This window comes from Triturus cristatus, chromosome 8, assembly GCF_964204655.1.
Source record: "Triturus cristatus chromosome 8, aTriCri1.1, whole genome shotgun sequence".
In the NCBI taxonomy this organism is placed as follows: domain Eukaryota; kingdom Metazoa; phylum Chordata; class Amphibia; order Caudata; family Salamandridae; genus Triturus; species Triturus cristatus.
Window position 1 is genome coordinate 366637665 of NC_140591.1, and position 19755 is coordinate 366657419.

At 43.8% G+C, this 19755-nt stretch overlaps 1 protein-coding gene across 1 annotated transcript in view; it reads right to left on the minus strand.

The window, feature by feature from the left end:
* DCLK1 (doublecortin like kinase 1) overlaps positions 1-5883 on the minus strand; it is a 1175807-nt gene extending 1169924 nt beyond the window's left edge. The window contains exon 1 of the mRNA XM_085621707.1: positions 5338-5883. The gene's annotated coding sequence lies outside the window, so the exon portion shown is untranslated. The remainder of the gene's footprint in view (positions 1-5337) is intronic.
* Between the last annotated feature and the right edge of the window lie 13872 nt (positions 5884-19755).

Sequence of the window (19755 nt, forward strand, 5' to 3'; positions counted from 1 at the left end):
TACCCCAAATTACATTTAATTGTAGGGTATTACTTGGTGTTAAAAACTATTATGTGGGGATTAGGGGAACTATTACCCCATCACCACTCTTGTCGTCAACATGTTTCTGCCATTGGCTCAAGATGGCTCAAGTGAGCCTGTGGTATTCATCAGGACAGGATTCGGGCTCCTATCTTACCAGATTGGTTCCAGATATTGCCACTAGGGACCTAATTGCCCAATGGGAGGGACGCACCTTGTGGCAAGTGTGACTACAGGAGTCCCTATACCCTCCTCCCATGGGGCAATTAAGACCCTATATTGCTGTATATAAGAACACCAGTTTTACTTAGAGGATGACTCAGGTCACCCTAACATAGTGGCAATATCTGGAACCAATCTGGTAAGATAGGAGCCCGAATCCAGTCATGATGAATGCCGCAGGTTCACTTGAGCCAATGGCAGAAACATGTTGACGACAAGAGTGGTGATGGGGTAATAATTCCCCTAATCCCCGCATTCTAGTTTTTAACACCAAGTAATACACTACGATTAAATGTAATTTGGGGCCATACGTTGGTTTTTAAATAACTAGTGCACGGGCCCCCATTTATATTATTAGAAGTGCCTCCCTGTCTCCATGTTTAGGCTTGTTCTCTATCAAACCGAGTTTTTAAAGAGCGAGGACTGCCTATGATGAAGCATGACACCTGGGGGTGTGTGAGGATAGTCCTTAACATTTTTTGAGATGTCCAGCACTCAACCCATTTAGTGCTTTGTAGGGATACGGTTACAATATATGAGTGACCATTATTTCAGTGTAGCTTCTATTGCGTGTGCATTTGATAGGTTTGGAGGCCAGCTCACCCTGAAAACCCCGTAGGCTCTAGTTCCCTCCATCAGATAATTCCAAGGGTTTTATGTTTAGGCATGGTAAAGTAAGCTCAGAATATTAGCTGATAGTTGAAAAGGACCTAGATTACAGTCCTAGGTAACTGGGACAGATGCTAGCCCATACAGAGAGGTGACCACAGGGGACCAAAGTGAAGTAGAGCCTCCAAAAACAATGGCTTCAGTCTTGTTGGAGTGAAGTTTTAAATTATTGCGGCTCATCCAAATGGAAAATTGTGATTGGCTGACTTGAAAGACAGAGTGTTTTTAGATAAATACAACACTATTAATCTTAAAATGTTTGAACTATTTTGTCATTTAAAATATATTGATAAGCATATAAGCCATTAAAGTACACAGAAGTACACAGTAAATAACCATCAACAGTATATAATAGCAAACACACAAAAGTAATATCATACTTAGTAAAATCCTAGTTAAACGTACCCCAATATGAAGTTTTCAAATAAAACTAGAGATCTACTCAAGGGAGATATAAATCACACAGCCTACAACAATATTTAATTAAAAAGGTCCTGTTATTATTCTTTATATTCCAATCTAACCATAAAAATGTTGCCACTGCAAATACACAATCTGAACTATTCGTACTTAATATGAAAACAAGGACTTTTGAAACTTTTCTGATATTGTATTTTAAGAAAATAGTTTTAGCCATTACCACCTCAATGTAACATACAAGAGGCAGAACAAAAAGAAAAGTAACATAAACTTCGTCCAGAAGCCATTAATGCATAACCAGAAATCCTTTTTCAGTATCTCAACATGCTGTCAACCCTGCTAGCAGGTGCACCCCAGCCTAAAACACTGTAAAAGGTCTTCACAAGGGCAGGAAAGCTGTTAAGTCAAAATATGATTCACAATTCAACCCAACTTTAGTCATCACATAAACCTCTCTGTACTAAGAAAGTATTTGATTTCACATATGTGTGATCTTTGTTTCATCCAATGAAGGAGTCTTCAAGATATCTCAAGATTTCTACTGACCATTCTTTCTGGAGCATTCCTCATATATTTCATTTAATAAGGGCTAACGTTTGATTGGAAACAGGTAAAAATGCCATGCTTGGTGTCTGAGAATTTGTACTTTAAAATCCTCGTTTATGGTAAAGTTGTATTTTCGGTTACAATTTTGAAAATGCCACTTTCAGAAAGTTGGCATTTCCCTGCCCTAACTATTTGATGCTTGTAGACTGTTCATGGGTCACATGGCTGGGTGCAGGTGGCAGTCGGACTTTGTTTTTTCTTCCCAGACAGCCACACAATAGATGGATTAGGTGTGCCTGGATGGGCCATCACTGGCAGGATGGAGGTGGAGCGGGGTGCATCCCGACTTGCAACTGAATAGGCTAGACCCTGCCTTCACACAAAAGACTTGTCACCACTGCATTGTTTGTGCAGCCAGCTAGGGCAGGGGAGGCAGTAAACTTCAAGCACTTCAAAGGGAGTTCTCTAGAAACTTCTTCTACTTCAAAGAAGGTACCAGGCATAAAAATAGGACCCTCAGACCCAGTCTTCAGTTCACTTTCTGGACCTGTGGAAGGACTCTCAGAGGACTGCCTGCTGCTGTGGCCTGCTGCTGTGGCCTGCTGCTTACTTCAGAAGACTGCTATGCTGCGCCTGGAAGGATTGCTTTGCTGCCTGAAGTCTGCCTTGAAATACATACTGTGAAATTCCTAGGGCTACTTCAACAACAAGGCTAGAACATAATTATATTAATAATGGTAGTGACACTAGGAGTAGAAAAATAAAAAATTGTTTATTGTGAGATAAATTAATAAAAACATTTTTTTAGACTTCATTTGCATTTTGTTACAGAAAAATATTATATACACAACATACTAGCTATTGTCATTCATCCATTCATTCACAAATACCTCACTCTACTTATTTTATACACATTGTCAGCATAGTAAATTGATTGGGTGTCTGACAAAAAACATTACAGTACATGATGGTAATTCAAATTATTTAATCTCATGGATTAATATAAATGTAGGGTGGTGTCCAAGATGTCTAAACGCGCGTTTCGGCATCAAGCTGCCTTCCTCAGGAGAACCACCTAAAATAGTTATTTATCTGTAAGAACAAAATATTATCTCCACACAATTTCACAGTGTCACTACTCTAATTACAGCCTAGCATATATACACAAGCATTTACAATGCAATGGTCTCGGCATTGTTAAAGTTAGAGCCATTGGCATTGCTCATGACATTAGTTTTTGTTTTTAAAACATTTAAAGAAACGGCATTGTTATTTACAATGTCAATAGCTTAATCACTCTCAAATGCGAGACCTATTGCATTTGCACCCACAGAGCCACACACACAAAGCCACACACACACACAGAGCCACCCACAAAGAGCAACTCACATAGAGCAACCCACACACAAATAGAGCCACCCACAGAGCCACCTACACACAGTTACCCACACACAGACAGAGCCACCACACATAGAGCCACCTACAAAAAAAGCCTCCCACGCAGAGCCTCCCACACACACACACACAGAGCCACCCACACACACACAGAGCCACCCACACACAGAGCTACACACACACACAGAGCCACATACACACACAAACAGCCACACACACACACACACACACACACACACACACAGAAAGCCACAGACATAGATATAGACACATACACATTGATCTTGGGAGCCAAAGCAGAAGTGGCACCCACTTCACCTCCTGTTCAAATGTTAAGTAAGTCAAATGAAGTATTGGGGCTGCAATAGTTTCAAATACAGAAAACAGTTCTTGTAGTAATATATTTATCGCGAAAATCTGTTCTGGGCAGTCAAAATGTACCCATTCTGGTAGGAACAGTGAAAAAATTCTTCAAGTATTAGATCATTCTCACTGAGTTGCATACCTGCCAGCTCACACGGTGTCACTGTGTTATATACGATATCGGCTACCATCACACGGTCTCCAGGTGAGCCTCCAATATCACAGGGTGGCAGGGAAAAAGTGCTGAAAACCAATGTAAATTGTAGTTTTCCAGCTCGTTTTCCAAGGCTTTGAACTGCGACTTCCATTAAGGGGTGTGAAAACTCCCGAGGACATAGGCACCAGCCTAAACAATCTTTTTATTTTTTGGAAGGAGGGAGCAGCTCAGTACGACGTTTTCAGATGCGCTACTGTAAAATAACGAGAAAAGTAAATAAAATGTTTGAGGTAAAAAGTGAAAGACTATACAGTGATACAACAGGCAGAGAGCTAGAAAGACCACAAAAGGAGCAGAAGCAGCCGAAGAAGCAGAGTGCGCAGCGACGCTTGCAACAATGCCCCACCCGGAGAGGATGTTCTGCACCGAAAGAGATGCCAGACCAGAGGCCCCGGACCAGACCAAAAGGCGTCGAGAGCGGGTGCGTGTTCGACGCAACAGAGGGCCTGCGAATAAACCAATTTTCCCCCTTCTAAAAAACCACGTTCCCTGCCCCATGTTGCCGTTCACCGCCACTCCCTTCGCCTCCTAGCACCGGCGAGTCGGCGGTTAGTAAGATACATGCAGGCCGAGCGCTGCATGTTTCAGGCCACCCTTCTTCGGCTAGCATAGTTTCGACCGATCACGCCTGGCCAACCATGCCCTTGCTGCCCAGACAAGCGAGCCGTCGGACCTGAATTACCCAAAAATACAGGCCAGCACGGGGATCGAACCCTCGACCATGGCTTTAAACCAACGAAGCTAACAGTCACCTTCGAAACGATGAGCTACAGTGAACGCGCCAGTAAACTTCAGTGTCCAGGCTCACCCACCAAAAATATTGGTGTAGGTTAAAAGGTCAGGTAACAGCTGCACTGTTGAAATAGACCTAAAAACCCATGCGTGTTAATACCCAGAGCTCTGGCAATTAACTTCATTAAATTCAGTCTGACATCAACAATTTACATATATCCACGCCATTTAACAAAAACAAAAAAAATCCCGTTTCTCTACATGTGTATTCATGTATTCTGAAGTTCTATAGCGCAAACCAGTACAAATGAGGCACCCTTACTACCGCCAACAGGCTGCCTCTTGCGTTACCGTTGCACTCCTAGAATGTTTTGATGTCACAGACTTCTTAACACCCACCCGCTGCTTATCTTTTCATTTACGCCATCCTGGCCTGCCAGCCCTAAGCTTAAGTATTAATGATACACAACAAAGGGGGCATGGCATGGGTTAGAGCTAAAAAGTGAGCGCAAGGCCTGCACTGGGAAGGGATGCGCAGGAGTGACGTGCGTGTGCATTGGCTGAGCCTCAAGATCTTTAGGTCTCTGCAAGGTGGCAACATTTCCAATAGTTTGGAACTAAGATGCATTACTCAGCACCTTTCTGCCACCAAAGCCCCTACTTAGGGCATTTTCCACCCTTGTAAAATAAAGCTGAATGCTGCTGAGCGGGTAAGAAATATCTTTAACTGAAAGAAAGGTTGGAATGTTTACCATCAGTGGAGAAGACGTGGTTGAGGGCATCTGCACACTCCTGCTCCATGGGTGCCTCTAGGGGGGAGACGAGAGGCAGAACAACATTGCTGGTCACTGCAGAGAAAACAGATGCGTAACGCTAGCGCAGCCCCCACCCGTCATTTCATGTGTTTAGGAGAATGCAAAACACACGGTCCAGGGCTGAGCGGTCTCTCTTTGATGACGTGTGAAGTGGGAAGGAGCGAGCTGCACTCCAACAGCTGGCTCTGCTCGGGCAAACCCAAGCAAAACTGTGCTTCTTCAATGCAAAACAAGACTGTACTCTTTGCGTGTCCATTGCGAGCGAAGAGCCTCGTGCATCACAACACACCAAACCGAATCCCTCCAGGCACATCCACGCCGAGCAGTCCGATGCCGCTTTTTAGATAGCGCAGAAAATGCAAATTGACACGCCAATCTACTTTCATGTGTGGAGCCAACAGCAGGGGGAGAGGACGCCAGGTACACCACCGCCTTTCTCCGAGGCAGAGCATTGCCTCGGAGAAAGGCAGTGTCCTTTTCGGATTCGGGGGCGTGTTTTGCTGTTGTCTCCTCCCTGAGACTTTTCGCAAAAAACACGCCCCCCGATCCGAAAAGGACAGGGCCTAATCGGAGTGACGGGACCTCTTCTCCAGTGGCTGGCCAGCATTTACGAGGCCAGCCAATGGAGAACAGGGCAGAAGAGGGGCGGGTTCAAGCCCCTCTTCTCCCAAGTCATTAAATCTCCGGACTTCCGGTCTGCCGACCGGATGATCCCGGGACCTAATAATTACACAATTTATACTATGTCCACATTATAGAGCCAGAGAGAATTATGTTACAAATCTAAACGGAAAAGATTAAAGTGAGATAAAAGAAAAGAAAAAAGAAGTAGGGTGACTGAACAAAAGAGATATCAGTGTGCAGCCGATAAGAATACGTATCAGCAGGTAAAACTACCAGATAAGGTGAACAGGTAAAATGAAACTTGTGTGATAGACAAGCCTTAGGCCAAAACTGTGAGGTTTGTACATACTAGCAATAAGGTGCCCATGCAACAAGTGGCAGGATAAAATGGCACAAAATGCACATGAAGTCTAAAATAAAATGTTAATGAATTTATCTCACAATAAACAATTTTGTATTTTTCTACTCCTAGTGTCACTATCATTATTAATATAATTATGTTATAGCCTTGTTGTTGAAGTAGCCCTAGGAATTTCACAGTATGTATTTCCCTGCCTAGGTGTACTTCACATTATTATCAGGGGGCCCTTTGTCTTTTCAGTAAGTGAAGTCTGCCTTGAACCATCAGAGGCTTGTCCTGCTGCTCGAGTAATGTTCCGCTGCTGAACCCAAGACTACCAGAGTGACTCCAGGGGCCACTGTTTAGTGGCCCGGTGGGTACAAGTAGTGACCCCACACATCCATGCACCACATTATGACTGGCACATGGTGCATGGATGTGCACAATGTGCCTTTTCCTACTGCAGCTTGTGCTGCAGCCCTTTTCCTGGGATGCAGAGCAAGTTGCAGTAGGAAAAGGCACTTTCCGACCACCTGCACAGCGGTCTGATCGTAATAAGGCAGGTGGGACCGCCAACTCATTGTCGGATGGACACCTGCCCACGGCGTACGGATGCTCATCTGACTGCCTTCGTAATGAGGCCTAAAGATAGGTATGTGCCAGAAGCAGTGCAAGGATGCGTGAAACAGGTTTCCAAAACCAAAATGTACTTAATGACATAATGAGCTAGTTTAATTGAAAGCATTTTTCAGACACGAAAACAGAAATGAACATTCTAGATAAATGCCATTTTTAGGTCGAGCATCATCGATGACCTGTTGTATGTCTCTGTTTAGCTTTGGCAAACCCACCCATTGCTATTGGCTGTTAGCTGTAGCATTCAGAAATGCTGGTTTCTTATTGGTGCATTTCTGTTAAAGTCCCTCCTTTGTGTGTTTAGCTCTCTTTCCAGGGGATTTCACTCAGAGAGCATTTTGGTCGGCCATCACACAGTACAGGGTGTGATGGCCTCTCTTCCCTCTTCCCATCTGTTTTGTAATCTTATATAGTGCGAACCGGACCCGAAAGTCACCAGTTAAGCACACATTCATTATTTAATAGGCACGGGGAGATTAAGCGATTTGCCCAGAATCACAGTATAATCAAAATCACTTAGTTTATGGTGCTGGGTTCCGACTGCAGCTCTGGAGTGCAGTGCTGCTCACACCCACGGTTGGTTTAAGTTGAAGTTGAAGTTGAAGGGATTTGTAAAGCGCGCTACTACCAAGCGGTTTCTTGGCGCTGGGACAAAGCTACTTCAGAGGGGCACAAGGTGGAAGCTAAGATGGGTATGCTAACAGAAATAGTTAGGTTTTAAGAGCTTTGCGAAAAAAATGAATAAGTGGGGATAGATCCAATGGTGAGAGGAAGTGAGTTCCAGAACAGGGGGGCAGGGTAGTGAATCTAGAGCCGCCAAGTTTTTTTTTCCGATAGTGAGGGGTGCTAAGGAGGAATTGGGTAGAAGAGCGGAGGGTTCTACTAGGAACATAGGCAGTGATCTTTGATCTAATGAATGCTGGAGCCGTACCAGCCCGTGACAAGAAAATCAGGCGGCCCATCTTAAATAGGGATCGCTCCAGGATGGGAAGCCAATGAAGGGTCTTTAGTAAGGGGGTCGTATGATGAAATTTCGGAAGCCTAAAGATAAGGCGAGCTGCCTGGTTCTGAATAAGCTGCAGGCGACGGCACTCATAAGCAGGAATTCCGACATACAGGCCGTTGCCATAGTCCAGGCGAGATAAGATCAAGGCCAAGATGATAAGTTTAAGGGCTTTCAATGAAAAATAACGGGAGATTTTGTGAATTATTCTGAGGGATAGAAAGCAGGATGAGACCACCGAGCTGATCTGAGGGCGCATCGAGAGATCTTGACTGATTTTAATGCCCAGGGTTTTCACCGACGCAGAGGGACAAGGAGGAGATCCAAAAGTGGGGGGCCAAAAAGCAGGAGTCCAGGGATTGGAGGGACCACCAATGAGGACCAACACTGTCTTCTCTGGGTTCAGTTTAAGTTGGTTGAGGTTCATCCAATCATGGATGAACGTCGGAGTGGAGTGAAACTTAAGAATGGAGACTGAGGAGGGAGAGAGGTTAAAAATAAGTTGAAGGTCATCGGCGTAATAAAAAACTGTGCCCTCCATTTCTTGTAGGGCTGCAATCAACGGATAAATATATAAATTAAAAAGAAGAGGGGAAAGGGATGAGCCCTGAGGCACCCCGCAGGAGACAGAGCAGACGGGGCGGAAAAACTTTCTAGTTTGACGGCCTGGGAACGATCCGTCAGAAAGGAAGTGAGCCAGGCCAGAGCTGAGCCCCGAACGCATGTTGGTTTAACATACAGTGCAGCCCGCCACATTTTATCACACAGCATGGCCGGCTGGCTTTGTTTATGCACACCGCTTTCATTTTAAAATTCACAGTTTGCGGGCGCTTTCTTTTGAACATATTTGCCAGACTCGTCCTCGGCATCCCTCGACACGAACATATCACCCAACACCTATGGAACCTCCACTGGCTCCCCGTCGAGAAGAGAATCACTTTCAAGATACTCACCAACGCCTACAAATGCCTCCACAACACGGACCCTGATACCTCAATGAAGAATCTCCTTCCACGTACCCAAAAGAAACCTCAGATCAACCAACCTCGCCGAAGCACAGCGCATCAAAAGAACCAGAACAGGGGTAAGAGCTTTCTCCTACATCGCAGCCACGACCTGGAACGAGCTCCCGATCAACATCAGACGCAGCCCCTCCCCGAACGTCTTCAGGAAGACACTCAAGACCTGGCTGTTCGACTGAACGGTGCTGCCTACCACCCCTCCACTCCCCCCAACCAGCACCTTGAGACCCTTATGGGTGAGTAGTGCGCTTACAATTCCCTGATTGATTGATTGATTGATTGATTGATTGATTGATTGACTGATTGACATACAGTGCAGCCCACCACGCTTTATCACACAGCATGGCTGGGCGGCTTGCTTTATTTATTCATGCCGCTTTCACATTAAAATTGACCTTTTGCGGAGGCTTTCTTTTAAACATACATGCACGAACATAATGCTTCCCCAGGAGTCTCCCCTTAGATCCCGGTACCAGACAACGAGCAACGCAGCAAATTGAATAGAGCAGCAACGACAGTCTGGAGATTCGAAGGAACAATGGAGGTGTGGGTCAAGTGACAGGTTTGGTTTCTAATCCTCCTCCCTAGACTCTAAGCTGCCTTCCCAGAGAATTGTGTGACTTGTGGTCCACAAGCAACAACACTTTATACTGGAGCTTCAACTGTAAAATTCAATCCCCATGATGCAAAGCGACTTGGTAGCTATAGCGTTTCTGCAGGCATTGCCACAATATGGAGGGGGGGGGGGTTCACAAACCATTTCTATTGCAGGTTTTAGGTGAGCGGCTGCACATCGGATAATATTTGTAGGCTCCCGTGCCTACCAAAATTAAGTAACTAGTGCTCACGTAAAGTGCTCCGGGTCTTGCGCAATATAGCACTGTAAAAATAAAAGCTACATCAAAAGCAGTGAACTGCAGCAGAGTAAGGATTTGTTATATCGAGAAAAAGTTAAATGGTGAGCGTCTTCGGGACACCCGCTGTGGTGTGATGGTGGCACTTTCCTGCTTTGTGTGGGTTGTCCGACGTGGGAGAGAGAGTGTGTGGGGTAGCGACTGGAGCTGCCACCAAAGAGAAACAAGTTTGAGTAATCACTTCGGCCCCGTGCCCAATGACTGGTGATCGGGTGTAATGTAAATCCGGATACCTTTAAGCTCACAGCAGGGGCCACCTTGGTAATCCGTTCCCGTGGAGCCCAGGCTACGCCTTCTCAGCTTCTGCGGGGCATCAGCTCAACATCCTTTGACTCTGGGGCAAATTACGTAATCGCCCCATGCTTAAAGTAAAGGACACCAATACTTCCAATACAAGTTAGCTAGGGCTTTAAGTGGGCCGGGTCTCACTGGGTCTTAGTACCGGCAGTTTTTTAAAGGGGGCCTCAAAAAGGGTCTCTATCGGGCTCTGTTTTGTGCCCTGGCACAGACGATCCGTTCTTTTCCGGACTGTAGTGACAGCAGGCACATCGATGTGCGCTGCTCACACTGCTCACTTCTCACTAGTGGAGAAGTTCCCGCATGACGCCATGCCAGGTGAGCTTTGTAGGGGAAGGGAAATCATTTAAAGAGAGTCATTTTCTCTCTGGATTTCCCTACTCTTTTATTAAACTCAGGAGCAGCAACATTGTCGTGGTGTCACCAGGGCTTTAACTAGAAGTTTTTTCAATATTAAATACAACAAGCCAGAGTTGCTGCTTATTTATCTTATGCAACTAACAACCATTGACAAAGCCAATAGTCCTGACTTGTTGTAGGTATGATGTTACTTGTATCATATATCTGGATGCAATGACAGAAACACCAAAATACAAGTTGGGCGGCACACTATGCTAAGCACAAAAAGTTTAGCTTGTGTTTTTAAGCCATGCCCTTAATTACATTGGCCACGCACCTTTGAGAGACACCCCCAGTTTATTTAATCCCACTTAAAGCCCTGGAGTTAGCGCTATATAAGCTGCAAAATATTTCTTGGGCAACCCATCCTTCTTAAAATATACATCGCTCCCAGGTAGACTCATCAGAGCAATATATAGGTTTTCTTTGTAAATACCCATGACATGTGTGGTCCTAAGGGGAACCATTTTTCCCCTGCAACTCTACAGGCGCTATAGCTCATAGGCAAGGTCATTTGCATGTGTTGCCGGATCCCCCTCTCATACAAGGGTTCAAATCCCACCATTGTCAGATATTCAAGAACGCCAGTTTGGTCGGTATACAGAGGTTATTAACAAGCTAAGAGGTCATAATAAATATTCAGAGACAGCGTACACTTTCAGACCTATGGTTCGCAGCCAATTAATGGATCAGGCACATTAAATGGGATGTGAAGGGGAAAATATAGCTTACAGTCTACAAAGAATTTGGGATTCACAGCGGAGCTCGGAGGACTTATTAAAAGTAAAAGTTTTCCATATGCTTTATAATTTGTTATTAACCTTTAAAATCCGAATGTATGACGTTACAACGCATACATTTACAATGCATGCCTTTACAACGCAGTTTTTACATCGCAACATCCTTTACAATGCATTCTTTTACATCGCATGCGATTACATCTTATTTTCAGAAACTACCTTTACAACGCATTCCATTACATCGCATTATACCTTTACAACGCATACCATTACAATGCGTACCATTACATCGCATTTAAGGTAAGTGTTGGATAGTATAGGGGTAATAATTACTATTCTAACTCCAGTGAGGGCAACAGTAGGGTAAGTGTTGGATAGTGTAGGGGTAAAAATTACTATTCTAACTCCAGTGAGTGCAACAGTAGGGTAAGTGTTGGATAGTGTAAGGGTACTACGCGTTGTAATGGTATGCATTGGAATGACTTGAGATGTAATTCCTGCGTTGTAGTGACATGCGCTGTGATGACATGCGTTGTAGTGACATGCGATGTAATGACATGCGTTGTAGTGACATGCGATGTAATGGCTGCATTGTAATGACATGCGATGTAAAGGATGTTGCGATGTAAGGACTGCTATGTAAAGGTAGTGCGATGGAATGACTGTGTTGTAAAGGTTGTTTCCCTTAAAATCCTGTGTAAGGCAGGTGATCTAATGGATTCCAAGTTTCATGGGGCTGTCGATTGTTTTGTTGGAGTTCCTATGCTGGGCAAGTTGACAACCCGCATAGAGGATGGTTACAAGGCACTAGACAAACTTTTCCCATCTACGCCGTGTCCGGTTCTAATTACTAGCATCTTCTGTGTGTGAGCACCCTAACTATTTCCATGCCAATGATACAATTAATCTGCCGGAGCTCCTGACCCGCTATATACAATGAAAGTTGCAATATCTCGAAGTTTCATTCAGCACTTGGTACACTCGATAATGTGAGCCCAATTGATGCAGTCTTAAATCTAAAGCTGAGATTCGATGTGTGCAAATGGCGACTGCAGCCCACTGGCTAACCTAGGGTGCAGGTGTTAATTCATAAAGACTGAATCTTTTCTCTACCAGAGATATGAATTATTGATCATATTAAATTCATTCTGCATATTCAATTATCTCCAGCTGGCTGCTTATACTGACATTTGAATAAATAAACATATATCTCCCAATTATAGTGTATTCAGACCGCTGTTGTACCATGGACATTTAAACTGGCATTGTTTGTGCAGTAGTTCTAAACTAAGTAATTAAGATATACAGAGTAACATGTTACACCCAGTACCCTATCCAATCACCACCGATCGCAGAATAGCTCAAACATAACACCTAAAACCCTAAAATGAGGTCTTCTTAAGATTATTTGTGTATCCCAAAAGTTACTTTACCTCTCTAACACATAAAACTTATTTCACTTCAGTGCAAGTTAATATCCATTTAAATTATGGCACAGTACAAACAACATAATTCCACTACACACCGCATACATCCACTACACTACAAACATAAACTCATATGTAAAACATAGATACAACGTAAATAGCTCTAACTCTAACAAATGCAAGACCTGTTGCATTGAAAATGCTTGTTATATATTGCAACATTTTAATTGAATTACATTACATAGTTGGAAGCCACATTGATTTACACGCCCAATAAATAGTATTTGCAACAAAAAATAGAGCGCTATAAGCCCGCACAAACTTTAAGATCATCTCATTCTGGCCTAATATCTGTCCCCTCCTTCAAAAAGATACGACTTAGAGGTAGAACCTGCCAGGTGAAAGGCGCTCAACTATGGAATGATCTCCCACTCTCCCTAAGAACCAATATCAATCTGTTGAGCTTCAGGAAGAACCTAAAAACTTGAAGAAGATTGTTCTAAATATATTCAGCAACTCCTGTAATAGTTATTTCTCCTCTTTACTGATGAGTTACTAGCATCAAGATGCCCGTTGAGTGATAGCTGCGCTTTATAAATGTCTAATAATAATAATAATAGGAGCGTGTTAGACCTAAAGCTTTCTCGGCCCATTTTTTGTTAGAATACAGTTATGAAACAATATTGTCAAAACCTCAGCTGAAGCAAAAGCATGGAAAGGCAGAGCGACTTGGTGTGTTCACCTAGGATTTCCCCACCTGCTGTCACTCTTTTAAGGTCTCATATACAGACAGCTGTAGCTGAGTCTTAGAGACCTCATGTCTCATGTTCTCAAAAGACATACACATACAGAATACTGAAGAGTGGACCTCTGGTCAACCCTTTTCTGCTATTGCCTGTTGACAGTATTAGATCCTGCCATTGGCTGGGTGATCTGTCTTTAACCCCTTCGCTGCTAGGCCTCCACCCCCCCCCCCCCCCCCCCCCCCCACTCCCGTGCTAAGCCTTTTTTTTGGCTATTTGGGGTAGTTCACGCTTAGGCCCTTTTAACTTTTTGACCACCTAATGTATCCACGCCAAATTTGCGTCCTTCATTCCAACATCATGGGGATTCTAAAGGTACCCAGGGTTTGTGGATTCCCCTGGAGGGCATCCAGAAATTAGCCAAAATACAGCAAATTGTTTTTTGTTTTTTTTGGAACAATTGGGAAAAAGGGCTACAGATGAAAGTGTCTGTTTTTTTCCCTGCAAATTGTATCAACAAAGGGGTTGTGGGGCTGCAATCACCATTTTCACAGCATTCAGGGACAAGCAGACTTTTGTCAGGCAATCACATTTTTTGACTCAGTATTGGCATTTTTCTGGGGCATAGCCTATTTTTGCTATTTTCTGTGCTTTCAACCTCCTTCCAGTTAATGGTAGAAATGGGTATGAAAGCAATAATGGATCCTGGAAAACTATACATTTGAGAAAAGTTGACAAAATTCTGAATTCAGCAAGGGGTCATTTGTGTAGATCCTTCAAGGTTTCGTCATAGAAACTAACAGTTAAATATAGGAAAAACTGAAAATTAGTTGAAAAAAACAGCCATTTGTGCACGCGTTTTCACCTGTAACTTCTTCTAATTGTGACAGTTGTTTGAAAGCAATATACCGTTACATCCGCTAGACCTTTCTGGTTGTGGGGATTTATAGGACTTGTAGGTTTACCAAAACCCGACGAACCCAGAGCAAATAACTGAGCAGCGTCTTGCAATGGTTTTTCATTATGTTCCGGGTATATAGCAATTAATTTGGGAAAATATATACATGGAAAAATAGGTATGAAAGACACCAATGTATTTCTGAAATTGGAACAAAATGTAGAGTTTAGAAACAGTAGATATTTGCACATTTCCGATATTGTGAGTACACATACTAGCATACGACGTATAGGTAATTTTTCAAAATGACTTCTTTTTTACACATTGTCTTTCATTTGGAAGGCAGAAATGCATCGAAAGTCAATAGGTGATAAGAGTTGCTCTATAATTCTATGTTACCCTAAGTCTCTCGATAAAAATTGTACCTCACTAGTGTGGGTAGGACTTTTTCCTGCGACAGGAAATGGTCCAAAACGCAACGTGGACACACTTTATTTTTACAGTGAAAACTGACCCCTTTTTTGCAAAGTGCCTAGCTGTAGATTTTGAACCCTAGCTCTGCTAGAACCTAGGGAAGCCTAGCAAACCTATACATTTTTTAAAACTAGAAACCCACGGTAACCCAGGATGGGGTGACTTGTGTGGCTCTCACCAGGTTCTGTTACCCAGAATCCCTAGCAAACCTCAAATTTTGTCCAAAAAACACATTTTCCTCATATTTCTGTGGTGGAAAGTCCTGGAATCTGCGTGGATCCACTAAATTCCACCCACCCCACGTTCCCCAAAGTCTTCCGGGCAAAATGGTACCTCACTTGTGTGGGTAGGCCTAGTGCCCGCGACAGAAAACGGCCCAAAACGCAACTTGGACACACCACATTTTCGCAGTAAAAACTGACCCTTTTTTTGCAAAGTGCCTAGCTGTAGATTTTGAACCCTAGGTCTGTCGGCACCTTGGGAAACCTAGCAACCCTATACATTTTTTTAAATTAGACACCCAGGGGAATCCAGGATGGGTTGACTTGACTGGCTCTCACCAGGTTCTGTTATCAAGAATCCCTTGCAAACCTCAACATTTGTCCAAAAAACACATTTTCCTCACATTTATGTGGTGGAAAGGTCTGGAATCTGTGTGGATCCACAAAATTCCACCCACCCCGCCTTCCCAAAAGTCTTAAGAGAAAAATGGTACCTCACTTGTGTGGGTAGGCCTAGTGCCCGCAAAAGGAAACGGCCCAAAACGCAACGTGAACACACCACATTTTCACAGTGAAAACTTACCCTTTTTTTGCAAAGTGCATAGCTGTAGATTTTGAACCCTAGCTTTGCCGGCATCTAGGGAAACCTAGCAAACCTATACACTTTTGAAAATTAGACACCCGGGGGATTCCAGGGAGGTATAGCTTGCGTGGATCCCCCAACATTTTCTTACCCAGAATCCTCTGCAAACCTCACATTTAGCTGAAAAAATCACTTTTTCCAAACATTAATTTGTGGGAAAGCTGTGGCATCACCGGGCTGACAAACATTTCCTACCACCCAGCGTTCCCCCAGGTCTCCCAATAAAAATGTTGCCTCACTCATGTGGGAGGCCCAATTACCCGCGACAGGCAAGGGCCCAAAACGTATTGAGGCGACATCACAATTGACTATCACAAAACAACCTGGTTTTGCAAGGGGGGTCACCTGGGTTTTTGCCCCCGTGCTCAGCAGCCAGCTAGGGAAACCTACCAAACCCACACATTTCTGAAAACGAGACACCCGGGGGATTACAGGGAGGCATGGCGTGCGTGGCTCTCCCAAACTTTTCTTACCCAGAATCCCCTGCAAGCCTCACATTTAGCTGAAAAAATCACTTTTTCCACACATTTTGTGTGGGAAAGTTGTGGCATCACCGGGCTGACACAAATTTCCTACCACCCAGCATTCCCCCAGGTCTCCCATTAAAAATGGTGCCTCACTCGTGTGGGAGGCCCAAGTACCCGCGACAGGCAAGAGCCCAAACGTATTGAGGCGACATCAAAATTGCCTATCACAAAACGACCTGGTTTTGCAAGTGGGGTCACCTGGGTATTTGACACTGTGCTCGGCGGCCATCTAGGGAAACCTACCAAACCCACACATTTCTGAAAACTAGACATCCAGGGAATTATAGGGTGGTATGGCTTGCGTGGATCCCCCAACTTTTTCTTACCCAGAATCCCCTGCAAACCTCAAATTTAGCTGAAAAAATCACTTTTTCCACACATTTGTGTGTGGGAAAGTTATGGCATCACCGGGCTGACACAGATTTCCTACCACCCAGCGTTCCCCCAGGTTTCCTGATAAAAATGGTGCCTCACTCGTGTGGGAGGCCCAAGTACCCGCGACAGGCAAGTGCCCAAAACGTATTAAAGCGACATCAAAATTGCCTATCACAAAACAACCTGCTTTTGCAAGGGGGGTCACCTAGGTTTTTGGCCCCGTGCTCGGCGGTCAGCTAGGGAAACCTACCAAACCTACACATTTCTGAAAACTAGACACCCTGGGGATTCCAGGGAGGTATGGCTTGCGTGGATCCCCAACCTTTTCTTACCCAGAATCCCCTGCAGACCTGGAAGTTCGCTGAAAAAATCCCTTTTTCCACACATTTTTGTGTGGGAAGGTTGTGGCATCACTGGGCTGACACAAATTTCCTACCATCCTGCATTTCCCCAGGTCTCCCGATAAAAATGGTGCCTCACTCGTGTGGGAGGCCCGAGTACCCGCGACAGGCAAGGACCCAAAACGCATTGAGGCGACATCAAAATTGCCTATCACAAAACGACCTGGTTTTGCAAGGGTGGTCACCTGGGTTTTTGGCCCTGTGCGCTGCAGCCACCTAGGAAAACCTTCCAAACCCACACATTTCTGAAAACTAGACACCTGGCGGGTTCCAGGGAGGGATGGCTTGCGTGGATCCCCCTACGTTTTCTTACCCAGAATCCCTGGAAACTTGAAATTGCGCTGAAAAAATCACTTTTCCACACATTTTTTTGTGGGAAAGTTGTGACATCACCTGGCTGACACAAATCTCCTACCACCCAGTGTTTCCCCAGGTCTCCCAATAAAAATGGTGCCTCGCTCGTGTGGGGGGCCCAAGTACCTGCGACAGGCAAGGGCCCAAAACATTTTGTGATAGGCAATTTGATGTCGCCTCAATACGTTACAATAAATTTTTGTAACACAATATCACTAAATTCTCATACTACAAAAGAATATTATTCCGTTACATTTTGATATTGAATACATTTTCTTAATAATTAACTTCTGCTACGTAGGAGAAAATTAATAAGAAATACCCCATTGTAACACAGAAATTTCATGAACATTCAAAGTTCTGTTCGACAAATTAATCACTTTTAGATTCATATCCTCCCTCGCATCTAGCGAAACATGTTGTTTTCCTGGCTGCGGATGCCAATTCTTATATTGTCGGTGCCTCTGCTTGCCCCTCCTGATTGATTTACCCGATTGGCCAATTTTTGTTTCCCTCGTTTGATTCGCTGTATTTCCTCGGAAAAAGAAGTATTATCTTGAAACTCAGAATACAAGAGCATAGAAGAGCTATATTAAACAGAGATACAAATTTACCCTTGTATCAACATGTGAAGCAGGATCACGAACATAGTGGTAGTTTTAAGATTCATGGTTTACAGAAAATCACACCTAAAATGAGAGGAGGGTATTGGGAACTAGAACTGCGACAGCAAGAGGCAAAATGGATTGTGTGGGAAGGTTGTGGCATCACTGGGCTGACACAAATTTCCTACCACCCTGCATTTCCCCAGGTCTCCCGATAAAAATGGTGCCTCACTCGTGTGGGAGGCCCGAGTACCCGCGACAGGCAAGGACCCAAAACGCATTGAGGCGACATCAAAATTGCCTATCACAAAACAACCTGGTTTTGCAAGGGTGGTCACCTGGGTTTTTGGCCCCGTGCTCTGCAGCCACCTAGGAAAACCTTCCAAACCCACACATTTCTGAAAATTTAGACACCCGGCGAATTCCAGGGAGGGATGGCTTGCGTGGATCCCCCAACGTTTTCTTACCCAGAATCCCTGGAAACTTTAAATTGCGCAGAAAAAATCACTTTTTTACACATTTTTGTGTGGGAAAGTTGTGACATCACCTGGCTGACACAAATTTCCTACCACCCAGTGTTCCCCCAGGTCTCCCAATAAAAATGGTGCCTCGCTCGTGTGGGGGGCCCAAGTACCTGCGACAGGCAAGGGCCCAAAACATTTTGTGATAGGCAATTTGATGTCGCCTCAATACGTTACAATAAATTTTTGTAACACAATATCACTAAATTCTCATACTACACAAGAATATTATTCCGTTACATTTTGATATTGAATACATTTTCTTAAAATGTATTGTATTGTACATTGTTTTTGGAATGTCTCACAAATAGATTGTTCTTGTTAAATGATATATACAATCAGTTTTATTATATTCTTGTATTTCGATTCAAAGGCACCGTTATGAATTAACAAACTAAGAATTAGGACTTTAAATGTTTTGCCTGCCTTTCTCAGTAGCAGGTTTGAACACATGGTATTGGGATTGCTTGGGTTAATAAGCTGGGCATCTCTCCCTTGGGCTAATTGGGTTTACAACAGTAATGGAATGTGTTCATGGACTTATTCTAACTAGCAAGTTGATAATAGACATGTTCTCTTCTTTGACTCCTCCCAACTATAAATCTCCTCTCCCTTAAATATAAATAGGTGCCCCTTTTTTCAATAAACGTTTCCAATTTATAATCTTCCTTTCACCACATTATCAGCCACATGCATCATGCTAGGATTTTGCGAGTCTTTAATTGCGAATATTAAGGATTCGCAATTAAGGACTTGCAAAATCTTATGCATGTAGGAATCGCTATAATAATAGCGATACCTACACATTCCTTATTTGCGACTCGCAAATAGCTAGTCGCAAATAAGGAATAGCTTCCTATTCAGTCCTATGGGCCTATAGGCCCATAGGAATGAATGGGAAATTGCAAGTGCAATTTGCGAGTGCCAATTGGTACTCGCAAATTGCTCATGCAATTTCAAGGGTGCAAGGGTGTCAAAAGGACACCCTGTTGCACCCCTGAAATTGATCTGTGCACAAATGTTGCGCACACACATGTCCCGAGGACATGTGTGTGTGTGTAACCTACAACTTTGAAAAATGCACTTTAGTGCCTTTCCCAAAGTTTCTGCAAATTACCATGAAGTTCAACTTCATGGTAATTTGCGCCCCCTAGTAGCGAAATCACTACTTCAAAGTGGTTCTTGCATTGC